This window comes from Oryzias latipes, chromosome 16, assembly GCF_002234675.1.
Source record: "Oryzias latipes chromosome 16, ASM223467v1".
Classification (NCBI taxonomy): Eukaryota; Metazoa; Chordata; class Actinopteri; order Beloniformes; family Adrianichthyidae; genus Oryzias; species Oryzias latipes.
Window position 1 is genome coordinate 23,420,107 of NC_019874.2, and position 17,398 is coordinate 23,437,504.

The window sequence follows — 17,398 nt, forward strand, 5'->3', positions numbered from 1 at the left end:
TGAGGCCGTGTGCGGCTTTTCTCCTGGAGTCCAGCTACGGCCCGGACAGAGGAAACGTGCTCAGACAGAATAACCTCCTGTTGGATCAGACAGAGCTGCAACTCTTTTGTGTCTGTGAAACATTACATAAAAAATCATGTTTTAAGACCTGCTCACTAAAAAATCCCATGCATCCATAAACACATTCAGCACATCATCTTGACAAGTGGAGCACGAAATGTTGCAGTTTGAAGTCTTTAAGATCCGATGACTAAATGCTTGTGCAGTTTTCAAACTGATGTCTGCAGGACTTTTCCCGCCCCTTTGAGCCTCAGTTGGCTCACCGACCTTCAGGACTCAACAAGTGAAGGCGAGAAGTCCAGCAGTGTTTTAGGGTCAAAGCTCCAGTGATGCTTTGTCCTGATAAATTGCAACCAGCTGGCCTTAAAGAGGTCCTTCCTGGTTTGATGGGTGTCTCAACAAACGGGACATCTGCAGTGTTTCTTCCTGAGGTACAGCGGGGACCACTACACATTCAGTCACAGCAGAAAAGTGCAGACGTTCAGCAGCTGGACGTTGACAAAAGCTAAAATGGAGATGCACAGTCTCAGCTGTTTGCATACAAACATTTTAACACTTATTTTTATTGTTTTAGATTTTCATGTTGGTTTTCTTTCGGTTTAATAAAATACAGCTGAATAGCCCCTCTAAAGCTGCTCTCAGATCTGTTTTTGATTACTCTAAAAGTTCTCCCTGCGATCTTTTAATTATGATTATGCTGTTGTTGGGCAAAATAAAAAAAAACTGACACTTTCCAAGACAGTTTCTGCAGAGCAGCAGTAGATCATTAGAAATTCACCTTTTAGTTCTAAGCAGGACTGTTATCTTGGAGTGAGCCCGCTCCACTCCCTGTCATCCATCTGTTTAGATGCGCTCCTGCTAAATTCCAGTGCCTCACACTACCAACTTGGTGCTAAGCACAGTTTTGGACCAGATGCCAGCTTTGACAAGAAAAACAAAGACGTACCCGTGCATGGATCTATTTGTCTACAAGTAGATTCATCCGAATGGAGAGAAGCAGGGAGCTTGCGGCGCGCCAACTGCAGCACCTACTTCACAGCTACAAGCATTTTCCAATGGCATTTTGTTGATCTGCCCCAGATTCTCAACAATATGAATAAAGAAAATCTCAGAAACACTGGTTTAATCTTAATTTTCTTTCAATATATCCCCCATCATGAGAAAAATGCTACAAGAACACATTAAAACACAATTTTAATTAGATACAACTTTTTAAAGGGCTAGAGCTAAAAAAGACAAGTGGGCAAGGTGCAAGCCATAAACACAAATTTAAGACTTAACTAGCTAAAATGTGATATTTTAGAGTAAATAGCAGCTAAAAGAGGCTTGCACTTCTAAACTTGCATCTCTTCATTTTTTGCAAAGTGGACCCTGGCCAAGGGTTTTTTCTTGTGGCTTCTGTAAGATCAAATTGCAATAAGCTCCCAATTCTGCAAAATCATTAATTTTGCATGAAGCCATTTGACCATGTAAATGCAAAAAAGTGACTTTTTCAAGTCTAGCAAAGCAAGAGGAAAGAGGCTTTGCAGGTATGAAAAGGTGCATCCTTTGAGGACTGTAAATACAAAAAAAGTTCAGTATCCAGACATTCTGTCGCCCAGTGCCAGCAGGATAGAAACCTAAATCTGTAAATGTGAAACCCAGTTTGTTTATTTCTGATCAGGCAAAACCTGGAGCCAGAATTTCAATTTATCTCAAGTGAATATCTCAAAGGTTCTTCAGGAAGAAAGGGGGTGAGTTTTGCTGCTTGGATAGCATATAATCTGAACTAAAGATCATTTTTGTTGGCAGGTTTTCATGCTTGAAAAACTATATCCCAAAACAAAATTTTATATGCACCTCCTCACAAGGAGCACTGAGGGAGAACATCTGCAAAAAAAGTTTCTGATCTACCATTTTGAGCTCTTCTTAGAGCTGATAAGCGGTAAAGCAGAAGTTCTGAAACTCCAATTAAAGTTCTGTTAGATGATCTGATGATCTTCCTCTACCGTACTTGTGTAATTATTTGATTAAATCTCAGATTATTTAAACAAAAAACATGCTGACTTTCAGTGTTGGTCTCATTCCATGACTAAATTAAGGAAATGAATAAAAACTCCAACACCATTCAGGCTTAGTGGTGCCAGCAGGAAGACTTTTGTTGTGGCAGAAAAAAAAAGATATTTCTATAATGAACAAACAATTCAGGCTACACCACTGTTGTGGTGAGCACTATTTACCCAAACAAAGAGATTTTGCTTCAAATCCTCTTCGTGTGGGTTTTTTCCAGGTACTCTGGCAGCCAGATATGCAGCCTAGGTTGACTACAAAATCTGAACGAATATTTGTGGCATTGTGGTTTTCTGACAAGGGCTTTAGAAATTCTGGTTGCTTATTGACCTCAGCACATTTTATCAACTATTTTTAGGGATAAAAAAGAGGAGCCTCAAACTATGCAGACACTGAATGACCAGTAGGAGGCTGTTTTAACATTTAAACCCTTGTCTTATCTTGTGTTTTATCTGTGTCCTTTTCATTTTGTATTTGTGAAGTGTAGTGGTTTCATTTAATGACTGAATTGCATTCTATTAGGTTGTAGTTTAACTGGAGCAAACAGGCACTAAACAGGCAGCCCTGGGGGTCCAAAGAAGGTAAGAGGAACAACCGTTGTTGTTGTTGAGTGACCCAAAAAGCTGAATTATGATGATGTGTTTTTAAAGTGTGCGTGATTTTAGATTAAAGTTAACCGTTTAAGCTAATGCATGCCCAAGAAAAGCTAGAATGTATTTTTAATTGTTCCCCAATTTATTCTTGGTTTAGATTTTATTATTAAATGGATGTTGTGAAATCCAATCCTCTTAATATCAAAGAAAGACAATCTTCTGTAAAATCCCAATGAGTTTTGGTATTTGTGTTAAAGACCCACTCCAGTGACAGTTGTGTTTTTGGTGTTCTAACATGTTCTTGTGGAATCTTTTTCTGATAATGGAGGAGATATGTTTAGAAAATTAGGCTTGAAATGAATTTCTGACTATATTTTTTTTTTATGTAAATCAGGAGGTGGGAAAAAGTAAAAGAACTTATTTGTGAAAATACGCTGGACGGGCCAGGAGCTTCCTGATCCACCAATGCCCAATACCAACACATGCAGACTCTCAGCCAGGATGTTAGTCAAGCTTTGTGATAGTTCATTTGACTGTTAGATTGCTCACAGCTGTGGGTTTTCAATCACTGACCTTGTCCTGTCAAGAAAAAGAAATGCCTCTGTTTTTTCTCACTGAAGATGACGTCCATAAGCTCGACCACTGATCTTTAGGGTGTTTGCAAGTGACATTCTGCAGAAAGGCTTGGCCACTGCATATATCTTGCCTTCACATAGAAAAATAGATCACCTCTCCTATATCCTGACAGGATAATGCTGAGAAAAACCAGACAAACTGGTGGAATCTCAGATTAAGAGTCAGACTGTGTTTTTGCACCACTTTTGCAGCTACTTATCTCTTGCATCGAGAGCTGAGTGGGGAATCCAGCATGCATGCCTCCTAACTGAATGTGTCATATTCAAACTGCCCAGTAACTCCCAACATCTGGTTTAGCACAAGCGTCAAAGGAGTTCTTGTCCAACCCCGTCAACAGTATGAGACCGGCTCGCCACAAGGTGAACAAGGAGGTAAGTGTGCGTTATGAATGTGAGCACGTGTGTGAACCAGATCATTCAATTGGACTTATCACACTTATGAAAACTGTTTTTGTCCAAAACACAGTTTTCTTTGTCGTGTCTCAAAATGACAAACTTCCTATGAACTTAGAGTATTTGGTTGAATATCAAAGAAAAATATGCATTTAGTCCAAGTTTCAGACCACACAGATACTGTCTGCACTCAGTCAGGGACCTGTTTGAAAATGACTTTGGTTACATTCAGCTTTTTGGATGAATGGCTATACACTTTCTTGCTCATATCAATATTATTTTTGTCTCCAGATAGATTTTGCAATAAAATCACTGCCTGCTTGCTGTGTGTGAACTCATAAGGAAAAAATTGTCCTGACCCTCCAAGAGTTTGAATATTTTCCACACGAGTCACTTAGCATGGATTTTTTTTCTGCTGTCAAAAAGATAATCAAATTAGTAACATTTCAGTTTTATGGCTTATTATTTCAGTTTTGCACGCGCGTAGCAATGACAGTACAGAATTTTTGTGTGTCAAGGTCCCCAAATCATGTCAAAAATATGCAGGAATTGGGTGTGTCGTCTTGCTGACAAAAAAATACTTTTCTTCAGCTCCAAGATACATCCTAAAACTTCTGTCTTTTTCCCCTTTTCTGTCCATTTCTTTGTGCTTTGGGGTCATCACATAATCAAGGGCAGCAGCAGTCATAATGTTTTCGCAATTTTCTTTCTGTTACTGCACCTTTGAGCAAAACATTTGCCCCCGCCACACACTCAAAGACTGACCAACATCTTCATGCCCCTAATACATGACTGAATGACTTTTGGGAATAGTGAATTACACACACCTCTAAAAGAAAAATGACATCACAGCAGGAGAAACTTCTATTATGAGGCTCAAAAGATATTTGATGTAATGAAACCAAAACACACATGTCTTGGATATCCGCAAGAAGTTTTAAAATTAATTTGGGATGGCTACAGGACCTACGGCTTGGCAAACTTTTTGTGGTAAAGCGTGAACATGTTTTTCACTTTTTTTCACAATATGCGGAAAAATCTTTTAGTTAGAGCTGTTTTCTTGAAAGTCTGCAACCAGATTTTTATTGACCTTTGACCTTAGAAAGAGGCCACCATCTTGAATAAAAAAAAATGATCCCTTAGTACCAGCTAGAAACATGAACACCTCCTCCGGAGTTTGATTTATCAACTCCTATCTTGTGGATCATTGGAGAGCTACTTGCGGTGGGTGTGGGTGTGGGAATTGGTTTTAGAAATTGTAAATGTTTAACGTTTCCTGTTCTTTCATTTTTCACCCAAGTATTGTGAAAATGTAACACATGAATCTCTGGCTCAAGTTGGAAAATAAAAAAAACAAAACTGTATGACATACGATACGAACATGTGGCTGAGATCAACAGAAAAACGTCTGTTTCCAAGGAAATCCAAAAATGTACTCGTCGTATTTTTCTAAAAATGACATTGACCTGTTCGTCAACACTAGGTGACCGAAAAATAAAAGGGTTGTTATGGAGATAAAACCAACAGAAAAAACAAGTTTGAAAAAAAAAAGTTTTTCATCCATCCATTAATTAATATTTCACAAGCAGCTCTGATCTGGGTGGCTATGGAAGCATATCTGTCTCATAATTCAAAGTAAAAGTCTATACCGGAAATGCTTTTTCCTTTTTCACAATAAAGTTGTGTTCGTTGACTCAAAAGTTAAATCAATCTGCCAAACAGCTTTTTCCTTTTCTTCTTCAATGCTACTCATTCTGTCACTCAAGTAAAATGATGAAGAAAATGGTATTTGACATGCTTCCATAGGTGGCAGGGGCTGAAGGGGCAGAGTGAGGGGCGTGCAGCATCCAGTGAGGAGGGGTCTGAAATGAGCAGCATGGGTGGGGGAGGGTAGCGCCTGTGGGCCATACAACTCTGCTAACGACTTTAGTTATAAAATCTCAATTGCCTGTGGTTTTAAACTTTTTATTTTACTATAGTATTTTCCCTGTTTGATTATTTATCTATTTAAGCACACAAGGTGTTGTGAAAAGATGTTAGATTAAAGCCCCGAAGGCTGTCAATTTCATTCAGTTTCATTTATTTATTTATAGGCTCGATCTCCATCAAATAAAATAAGAGTCTCAAAACAGAAGAATCAGATTCAAGCCTCCATACATTCTTCATACAGTCTTAATGTGTACACCTTTCAACTTCAAGCTTGGGAAAGATCCACCGCCTTTTAAATCTGATCATAACTCCAGCAGCTGTTCTCACTCATACTCAAAGTCAGCACAGAAAAATCTCAACAGCTTGAAAAGTCAGTTTTCTGTCCTCTTCTCCCCCAGTGGTGTTTAAGTCCACATTTTTCTTCTGTAACTGAATAACTCTAAGAATGTATTTGTTGGACTCTCAAGCTTTCTTCAAAAGCTCACATAATTTAAAAAATAAGGACAGGTCTAACGTATCCTATTAAAGCTTCATTAAGGTTTAACATTTTCTGGCAAACATTCTAAGTTGTCTGGCCAAACAGCTGACGGGTCTCTTGTTCTGGGTTCCTCCGAACTTGTTGAATATACTGACTAACGCAGTTGTTTCATATTCAAAGTGTGGTTCCTCTACAAAAAAATCTGTTTCATTTCACTATTTACTTGAATGAAGTTTCAGGACGCCCTTGTGTGGGTGTTTTTAAAGCCCTGAATCATTTACAGAAATCCTGGGTTTTGTGATGCATCAGATGCATGTTGAAGGGAGGAGTCTCTTATAAAAATGAGAGAGGTTTAAGGGCATCTGAATTCTTGTAAAGATGCCAGATTTACCAAAAATGTAGGACAAATTCTATCACCTCCTCTTCTCAAATTCCTCCCCCACCTTTATCTTATAGCTTTCTGGTGGAAAACAGCCCCTGAAGTTACTTTCACTGCCCACTCAAACGTGATCTCGGTTGTGGGCGTTGGGTGAATGCTCCTTTCTCTTTTGTTTATGCTGTAAATATTTTCTTCAATCAAAAAGTCTGATTTCAAAGTGTTTTCACTTAGAGCGGTGATCCAATGACTTATATCGCTAGAGGAGACACGCCTGCTTGGGAAGCCTGGCCAACGGTGGCGGAGCGCAACGCCATCTTAGTGAGGTCGTCGGCACCAATGACAACGCTTTCTATAGCCTTTGGTGGCATTTAGATAGCTTTTATATGATTTGTCTGTCTGTCTTTAAATAAGAGAAACAGTCACCCTTAAAAGCTAGAAATTTAATGAAAAATGCATAGTTGCAGGACTTCTTACAAATAAGAAAAATTATTACAAAGAATTTTTAAAATAATTTCTAAACATTTAGAACTTTTAGATCTCTTTGACATGTAATTAAAATTATTTAGAATAGCCTAACAATAAGTCAACAATAAATCAATAATAATAATACATCAATAGTAAGTCAACAACAATAATAATAATAAATAAAAACAAACAAATAACAATAAATACTAATAATAAATACTAACAATAAATAAATAATAAATCAATAAAAAATAATAATAATGCATCAATCAGAAGTCAACAATAAGTCAAAAATAGATTTACCCTAAAAAAAAAACCAATAGATTTAACCTATTGATTCATGTGAGTGATCAATTTGGTGTAACACAGATGGTATGGTGCCGGGTTTTAAGCGAACAGTCTGGCCAGTCTCATCAAACTCTGTTTCCACAAAATGCTTTGAACAAAGTCAGACTGTATTGCTAGTTGGAAACCACAGTGATCCACCTGAGATAGCTCTTTTGATTGCCACGGCCCACTTTTTCCTTAAGTCTGAATCCATTGGAAACCTGCAAGAAAAGTTCAGTCACTGAGTCAGAAATGTATCAATCTATATTACTGTAATAGCCTAGTCCTAGAATACTGTATATAGGTTTAACACAATAAAGTTTACATTTATGTCTACAGCAAATTATCCGTACATCATCAGCATGTTGATAATAGCCCTGCAGCATCATGCAGGTCAACATGTGTACTATTAATGAAGCCCCTGCAGCTTTAAAAGAAAAATACTATTGTACCTACCTGTGAAATGTTATGCCTTCCTCCTTCGTGGACTCATTTCTCCGATTTTGGCAGTTGAAACCTGCACAATGAACTGGCAATTGGCAAAAAATATGTTCACATGCATGCACTTCAGCAGTGACTTGACCTCACCAAGATGGCGGTGCTCTCCTCCCATGAGGACTCACGTGAAGTCTCCTCTGGTGATATAACTCATTGCGCTGCACTGGACAAGCAGGGAGGGGCTTCTTCTTATTCTTCTTTTTCTGCTGTTTACTAGTCCATGTCCGCAACCTACAGTTGGAAGAGGCTTAACCGCGAAATGTCACATAGGTGCAAAACAATAACGTTGATTGCTAGCATCCTTGCAATGGCAGATATGGATTACTATCATATCAGGAGAGTGGCCTTGGGTTATATTATCTGAAAAACCAATGAAGGCTTCATCAGGTGGGTCAGTGTGTCTGGATTCACCAGATGAACCAGCCATGTGTTGAGTTTGGTGAGTTTGATTGCGACATTACCAAATCTGAGTCCTTGACTGGTAAAAATTTTGACCTGGTTTAGCTGGCAATGTGCGTTCAATGGTCATGTGTTTTGTACGTAGAGCCCAAAAGTGGTCATTAAAAACTTGCGTAGCTATGCGAGAGTTTGAATGCGGAAGCACAAAATGCAAGTTTATGTAAACTTTTCATTGAAAGTGGCTGCTTGAATGCGCATTGATGAGAGCGGTGTGTACGTAGCTTCACCTCCGACATCCCTAAACTAAACTAAGCTAAACTAGAAAACTAAATCGGTGCCTTCAGAGCTTTTTTTTTCCCAAGATGGATGCAAAAAGTCCTAAAGTGAGGCTTCTTTTTGCTTTGTTTCCAAGGTGACGTGTCATGAACATGTACAACTTTGTTTAGGTTATCCTGAGTGACTGAAAGAAGACTGTGTAGAAGAAAACACACCAGCATGTTTTAAGTGTCATTGAGCTCCTGCCACTTTTAGAAAGCAAAACAGAAACTGAATTTGTCATCAGGTGACTCCCAGGTTTTCTTCTTCAGACTCAAGTTAAAAGAGACACGATCTGTATTTGCTCCCTTAGGCCCAAACACAGCACATGTTCCTCCTCAGGGATTATTTGTGTCCCGACTGGATAAAGTGGATCCACAGTGGTTTTCATAGTCGCCACTGCGTAACAAACATTCGTTTCGGGTGTAATTCTTGTGGCTGTCTTTAAACCAAAAGAAGCATGGGTGGGGTGCCACTTACTTGAACCAAAACTACGTTTCCCAAGTGGTGCCAGACACCCATGGAGAGGAAACATGTCTGGACCCAATTCTGGCATCATCTTTAACCCAATATGAATCCTTTGGGTCCTTGGTTTGGGACCTGTCCCAGTATGGATGGTGGTTTGTTTGGCTTTTACATATTATGCTGTGAAGCTGAAGCAGACTTAACAACCTTTAAATGATTTGTTTTTATGTTCATAAAATGTCATGATGTGTAGTGCTAAACAGATACAGTGCAAAAGTAAAGTATGATTATGTGACAAATATAAGTTTTTCCTGCAGTCATTCAGGGGGATGACTCTATTGCATGAATTGTATACAAACAACACTCACCGTCTTTGATGTTTGAAAATACATTTGACAGAATATCTTTAATTCCTGCACAGACAGGGTGTGTGCTTTGCCTCCGCTTAGACAGAAAATTAAGGCCTGCTCTGTTCAAGCCATTAAAAATAACAAGCTCTTCATTTTACACGCTGCTTTTGAAGGCAGCATTGGCTGAAACGTTCTGACAGTCTATCATTTCCCACAGAAAGTTCATGTATTTTTTTTTTTTTTTTTAAATGTGGCAGCACCTACATGTGTTTTTGTTTTTTCAGCAAACTAGTGAAGGAAATTGCCTTGTGTTAAGTGCCCTGAAACAACACGGATAGAGAACAGTTGAATATTACTCTGATAAGATCTCTTGTGTTAATATAATTCAGATACCAGGGGAGTAATTCGGCTCTGGGAACACTCTGACTTTTTGATCTCCTCATTCTTGATGTGAATGTTTTAGGCTTCAATTATAAACTTGAGACTTTTGTTACTTACAGTTGATGAGAATGAATGAATGCACTTTACAAACAAGGAGACTTGGAACAGTTCAAGTTAAGTCATATCAAAACAGAACAAATCATTTTGAAAGCAGAGGAGCCCAAAAGCTTTAATCAGAAATACTGATGGCCCGAAAAAGGCATATTTGTTTGGAAATAGAATGAATTGACACCGTTACCAAAAAACAAAACAAAAAATTTACAATCAGAGAATGAAATCCTAACAACTGAGAAAAATGTCAAAATAAGTCACTGCAGCAATTCCATTTAATATTTGCTGCTTCTGCATGCAATCAGATTTTTTGTCAACACAAAAATAAAAAACTTCTACACCACTGGAAACATGGAGCCTTCACTTGTAGTATTAGGTGCCTAACAGGGAGTGAAGCTCACTGTACTGGGAGATTCTCTGACGGATTTCATGAATCCAATCATGGAGACATAATTACCAACGTTTTTTGTTGAGCTCTTTAAAATAAACAACCCTGATCTCTCAGCATCCTCTGTCTTCCATGCATTGTAAATGAGACAAACACAGACAGCGCTCCATGTAGCGATCGGGCAAAAAACATTAGCTGGTAGCTCCTCCCACACGCGGGCAGGGCGTTTTTCTTGGACAGGTGGTGAGCAGCGAATTCGCCACACGTTAAAAGAAGGGCGGCTGACACAAATTTGTCGTGGGAATGGCGTTCGTTGTGAACGCAGTCATCAGTGTGTCCATGGGTAAATAAGACTGTCACTGCAAAGCACCAGGAAGGTAGAAAGCACCAAATAGGAACACGCCATTTACCATTTAAAAGCATAGAATAAAAGAACGAATGAAATTATAACAACCAAACTTGTAATAATATTTGTTTGTAATCTACACCAAACAAACCAAAATGCTGAATAACATAAATCAAAAGTAATTTATTTGGAGTTAAGAAAAGAAATCTTAAATAGTGAATGGCCTATATTTATATAGTGCTTTACTAACTTCTTAGAAGACCCAAAGCATTTTACAGTCACCGTCCCATTCACCCATCCACATGGCAATGTTAAAAACTTCTTAAACTCGTTTTGCAAGACACCCTCTCCTTTCAGTCCAGGTTCAGGATTATTATTCAAAGATCTTCTGTGACCCAATGCCTGCTTCCTGCATTCTTTCCCAAACCTTTACTGAGTCTATCTGAGCTCAGGAGACGATAATATGTCTACAGGTTTGAGACACACTTTCTCCCTCTTCTTCTTCTTCAGTAAACCTGCACAAAGTCATGGGTCTTTTGCAGCAGATGGCATCCATTGCCTGTTCCTTTTTTGTTGCTAAGTTCATATCCACCGATGGGGTCATTAACTGTGTCCTCCATAAAGAAAAATCGGTAAACTAGCTTTCCCCTAGTTGTAAAGAAACATGACCTTTAAATATGGTCTCAGACAAGTTTACTCTGTACAGACGGCCTTCTGGGAAGCACAGCTTCAGCCTGAAAAAGAGGAGAAGGTCCAATAGTTAGTATGTTTTGCAGTAAAAGCTGTATTTTGTTTTATATATATACTTTGTCTGCATAAGCAGAACTTTTTGGGGCAGATATTTTGATGACCATAAAAGGTTGCAATGGTCAAAAATGTGTTAAAACCGAAATAAACACACACTTTACTGCAAGGCTTCAAGCTGTTTTAAGTGGGGCCTCCCTCTTGCACACAAACACCTATAAATGGCCAGCTCGGTTTTAGTGAAAAACTTTTGTGAGCCTCTAACAGTTTATTTTTTTCTCTAAGCATGTCGTAGCGTGAACTGAGCAGCGGGGCTCTCCAGAAACACGTCTGCAACCTCCAGGCAAAACATAACCTTCTGCACTGAACTGTCCGGCCAAACAGAGCGGGGAGTCCCTATTTTTGGATCCTGAAAATCACCAATGCTCAACAAAAACTCATACTTGAGGCTCTGTTTGAGAGATTTCTTTGGAGGTGGAAAAAGCTCATGGAATTGTAGACCTTCTGCAAATACTGTATTAAATGTCAGACCTTTTAAATCTAATTAGCGTTTGGAAGTCTAATCAGAAAGTACTGTTTGAATTGGAATCCACAAAGAAGACTTATTTTTCTGAGAATAGGGGGAACGTTTCCCTCCATCTCTATAATTTCCTGCTAATAGACTGACTGACTGCTTCTTGACGTTACAGCAAGGCTGCAGCTCACAGGATTGAATCCAGGTGATTTCTGATCTGAAGCAACACGCTGTGCGAGAGCTCAGCCATATGAGGCAGTTGTGCTCTGCTTGCTTTGTGGTCGTATGCCCCAGCTGCAGCCTTGGAATTTCATCTCTCTTAGGATGTGTTTATTATATCTTGCTCAACTGGGACACAGAAAAAGAGCCACGAGGCTCAAGATGGCAGTCATGAATTCCATCAAATAATATTTTGGAATTGTCCATCAAATCAAAAGGAGTGATAGTTTTCATTTAGAGAACGAAGTTTCTTCAACCAACTTGGAGGGCTGGTAAACTGCACAACCTCATTGTTTCCCACATCGCTCAGTTCATCATCAGCGATAAGCATCACAACATGCTGAGGCTGCATTAACTGGGGGTGTTTGAACAGGAAGCTGATTTATGAAACCCCCCTCCCCATGTTTTTCTTTTTCTTTTCTTCCAAGCGTGTAGCTTCAGTGTAAACACCCTGACGCTGCACGAGCTGATTACAAGTGAGGCAGATGGTTTCCGCTCTGAGGGAGTCGTGTTTTTGCATTCTTCTGTTATTGGGAGAGCTGGAGAATAAAGGCGGCACACTTGGATGGACATGATCGCTCTCTGCACATTCGTGCAGCTGCACTTTCATGAAGTCATGGCGCACTCCATGACCTCGGAGGAGTTAAAGACTCACTCCGGTCATCTTTGGTATTTTAAAAGCGTCCCCAGTGGTCTTCTAAGCTTTTTAGCCAAAAAAAACAAAAAACAAACTCTGTCACTTTCTAGGTTATTTGCCCCTGAGTTGTGGGCAGGACCACTGGCACAAAGCAACCACGCCCACTTTCCTCCCCTGAGAGCTCTCTGTTTACACTCTCCTGCTAGCTAACTACCCCTCACAACCCCCTAAACCTATAAATACCGGTGCAACAAGAATTGCAATCAATATCAGAGCCATCCAGCTGTCCAGTTTTGAAATGGATGTCAGCTCAAAAGAGGAAAACAAAATGAATCTAGTCATATACAAATGCATCAAAATTGGGCATACCGGGTGGGTTGTGGCCCATCCAGCCTATTTCTCTGTCACACAAACTTTTTTTTGTCCTGCTTTACAATGATTTTAATGAAGCTATACTCAGAAAAGCAATTCTAAGCTTGTTTTTGTTTTAATATGTATATGTATATGAGAACATGTTGAAAACATTCTTTATCAAAGTGGATCTTTTTAAAGGATATGTGAGGGAAATCTCGCTCAAAGACTGATTGCACATTATATTTAACAAAGAAAGTGTTGAATTAGTAATTTAATGTTTTGTTTAATTTTACAAACTACATATTTAAGAGCTTTGTTTCCTTCCAAACTAAAGTCACAGTCTACTGCTGTCATGCAAGGAAGCTTTATAAACCTCTGTGCCTGAAATTTGAACTAACAGGATGCTTTGATTTGGGCTGAGAATGCACAAAAAAGTTGGGATTTGCACCCGAGCATGTCTGTTCATGCCCTGTGTCCTCATTGGATGAAGTTAATCATTAGCTGCCTCACCTCTTCTCCCAAAAGGTATGAACAGATGCAGAGGAAACATCTTTTTGCACCTACTTCGTTCCGGCATGCAGACACTGGCTCAACACCAAAACAGATTGACTGCTGAGCTTCTGCATCATTTTTCTGAAAGGAGATTCCATTTGTCGGGAGTCTGAAGTTCTCTGGGAACAGAACAAACTGACTCTCCCAGAAGGCCTAAATTGTTAAACAACGTTTGTCCATTTTTGACATTTTTGCTCTTCTGTCTGTGCAGTGTTGTCAGAGATCTTGTTGTCAATCATGGAGCAGCCCTGCCTGCGATCACAAGTGTCACAAGTGTTGACTGTAGCTGCAGGGGTTTGTTCCGGTGAGGAGGTAAATGACCAGCAGGCCCCCGAGCTGACCGCAGTCACGACAGATCCTTCTGTTCCGACACTGTTGACTTTCCCGACAGTGAGTCAACAGTTCCCAACAGACGGGGAGCAGGATGGAGGAACAGAGGAGAGGAAGTGCGGTGGTGTTGTGAACGATTACATGGGGGTTTGGCTTGTGGGATGGGGGCAAACAGGAAGGAGATGCCTGAATGATCCAGGGCCACTAAACTAAGCAGTGTGTACCAGATAATGTGGGTGTGGACTGATTTAATTACAGAGTTGTTAATGATTGTGCATGAGAATGGTGTGTAGAAGATTCTCTCTCTTTGATGGCCACAAGGCTAGGAAGAACATCTGCCCCCCCAAAAAAACAGAGACGCAGCTTCGTCCACCTACTTTTTTGTTCTCTTTTGCCTGACCTGTTGAGTCCTGCCTTCAGAATGCACTGAGATACAAACCTGCACCTTGACTTTTAGATTGCTGAGATCCAGCCTGGCTCAGTTCCACAGCTTCCATCAGCAGCTGTGGAGCCATGTTATTATCTCGATTACACTCCTTCTGCATGCTCCCCTTTGCCCCACCTTAATTAGAGGGAGGGAGGAAAAAGAGCAATGACTTTGGCTTGCTCCGTCTCAGGACAGCATCTATACATGCTTTTAATACTTTTTTTCTATTTTTTTCAACCCATCTTCAAGTGCAAGTGGTGGTACCCTTAATTTGTGTAGCTCAGTGTTATTTCACTTCTGAAGTGTGGGAAAAAACCCAAATGTCCCAAATATGATAATATACATAAAAACAGGATTTTCATCGAGTGGGTCCATAAAGTGTTTGCAAATCTAATATATTCTCAACTTTAAGGCTTTAAGTTTCACAACAAAACTAAACCATTAAGAATGTAAAAAATAGGAAGCAACACATTTAAATTGAGTTGAAAACTTTACGAGACATCTTAATCATTTCGTTTTTTGTCTTCTTTTCTGAAGATGTTGCCATTTCTTGACCCAATTTCGACAAGTTGTATTTTTGTAGCCGAAACTTAAAGAGCAATTTGGTATACATAGGTGCTCAGTGTTGATGTGGTGTTTGTGACTAAGTTTTGTTATTTGAAAGAACCTCAAATCATCATCCTTCCACCACCATGCTTCAAACATAGTGGCCAATGTTTGCTTGTTTAGTTTATAACTCTGAATTTTGGTCAAAGATTTTTTACAGTGGTCTAGTTTGAAAATTAATCAAACTTTTTTAAAAAGCAGATTTGCAAACCTCATTATTGCTGCTCTGTTCTGTCTGTGGAGCTAAAAGTTCCTCCTCTTAACAAAACATATCTAACATAACTGGTACATTTTCAAACTAAGGATTTTAGGCTCCTTGGATTTAGCTTCTGGAGTTTTTGAACATTTCCCAAGCATTACTCAGTCTGACTTTAGAGTGCCGGATTTGAGACGTCCACCAGTTGGAAAAATGGCAGCCTTTCTAATTACCTTAAGTATAAAATTTGACCACTGTGGAAGGATGGACTCTAAAAGGAAAATTGCTTTATAAACATCAGAAAACCGTTTTTGAGCAGAAGGAGCACGTGTTCAGTTTCTTTCTTTTTCTTTCTTTTTTTTCACTCATTAACACAATTAAAGTACTTTAGAAGAACAAAACAACAAATATTCTATCTTTGTAGAAAATATCCATATTGCTTGGGATCAAACAAAAAAAATTGCTAATTGTTTAGTAGCAGCACTCCAACTTTTGCAGAGAAATGTTTGTTGGACAGTCTCTGTAATTGCTAGACCTGTTGTGTGTAGTGTTTGGTTAAAGAATGGCTACACTTGTTCAATTAATCAATTGCATTTAATGAGCAGAATTTGGTTGTTAACAAATCTTTGTTGTTATCAAAGAATTTATTTTAGTTTTTGCACATTAACAATTTATTTAAATCTCAGTTTCAGTCACATAAGTAATAATTTCTTTTACATTTGTCTTTTTCTTATTTACATTTAAGCCCAAATTAAATCAGGCATTTTGTTTCAGGCTTGAAGAGATTCTTTACAAAAAAACCAAAGTGTCTTCCAGTGGGTCTTTCATTTTGAAGAGCCATATTTTATTTGATAGAAATAGACAGATTAACCGTCCTTATAGTGCTGTTTTCTCCCTTGACACACAATACTGCGGTGGCAAAATCTTGGAACCGTCACTGAAGATGTTTGTAATTATTGCATTTCGACGGTAAAATTTCGGGTCCATTCAAAATCTTAATAGGAGGGCAACATGCAGCTGCAGGCTGGAGCTAGCTGCTACATTTATGCAAATCCTTTGCAGATGGGTGAAATTGTGTGTCAACATCTTATTTATAACGAACTGTGTGAAGCAGCTAGTTTGTGCAAAAAGAAAAGTATTTAAAATTATTAGTGAAAGTTTCAACGTCAGCAAATGAACGGAATCTTAAAAAGCATTTAACATACATATTTGTTTGCTTTTTATTAACAGGTAAAACAGTCAAGGCTACATCTGCATTCTTGTAAGCTGGCTCAAAGAGTTTTCAGTGTAAAACGAAATTGGTACTTCAACGCTCCCTGAGGGGCTTCACTGCTGCACTTCATAGGTACCATGTGTGAGGTTTCATGTTTCTTCTGTAGGAGTAGTTAAGGCTGTGATGGTCAAGCCTTAAAAAACAAGAACATAAATTTTAAAACTTTCTTATTTACTACATTTGTTTCTTTGCAGGATGCAGCCCCTGCCTGGAATTTTTAAAGCAACTTGAACTTTGCCTTGCCACTTTTTGCAGTTTTTCTTTTCATGACAGGATAGTTTTACCTTGACTCTTTCACCAAGTTTAAGTTCCAGCAAAAAAAAACAAAAAAACAAAAACATGTTTTATGATGTTGGTGAATAATGACACAAAATTACACCCTTATCTAACTGATAGTCTGGGAGAAGTGAAATATAACAACTGGCAGACATTTACCAACCTTTTACTGGTTATAAACTATTTATTGTGTGTCTTCAGCTATATTTGTATTCGTGTGTGATGGTGTGGGGAGGACAGATGACCAAAGTGGCTCCAACTCCCTCAAAAGTTGTTGCTTTTGTCAAACCATAATCACCACTCTCTCTGTTTTTAGGGTGAGCCTCAAATTTGATACTGTGTAAGTGTTAGCGGGCCCAGTTACATTTAAAAAAAAAAAATATATATATATATATATATATATATATATATATATATATATATATATATATATCACAGCAGTCAACTTTTAAATGTTTCGGCTGTAATTTTCTTTTAGAGCAACTCAACTTGTCATTATCGCGTCAATAAAATTGTTAAGGCGTAGTGGGTCTCACAAAATCATTTTTTTTAAAAAGGGTGATACTCTGCAATATTGAAAATAAGAATTATATCACTTATTTGGTTTTAAGCTGTTTAAAAATTACATTTTGCAAAGGTACAACTTAGATTTTCCTTGGCACAATTGCCTTTGATTAAGAAAAGTGTAATTTTGATCAGATGGGACATG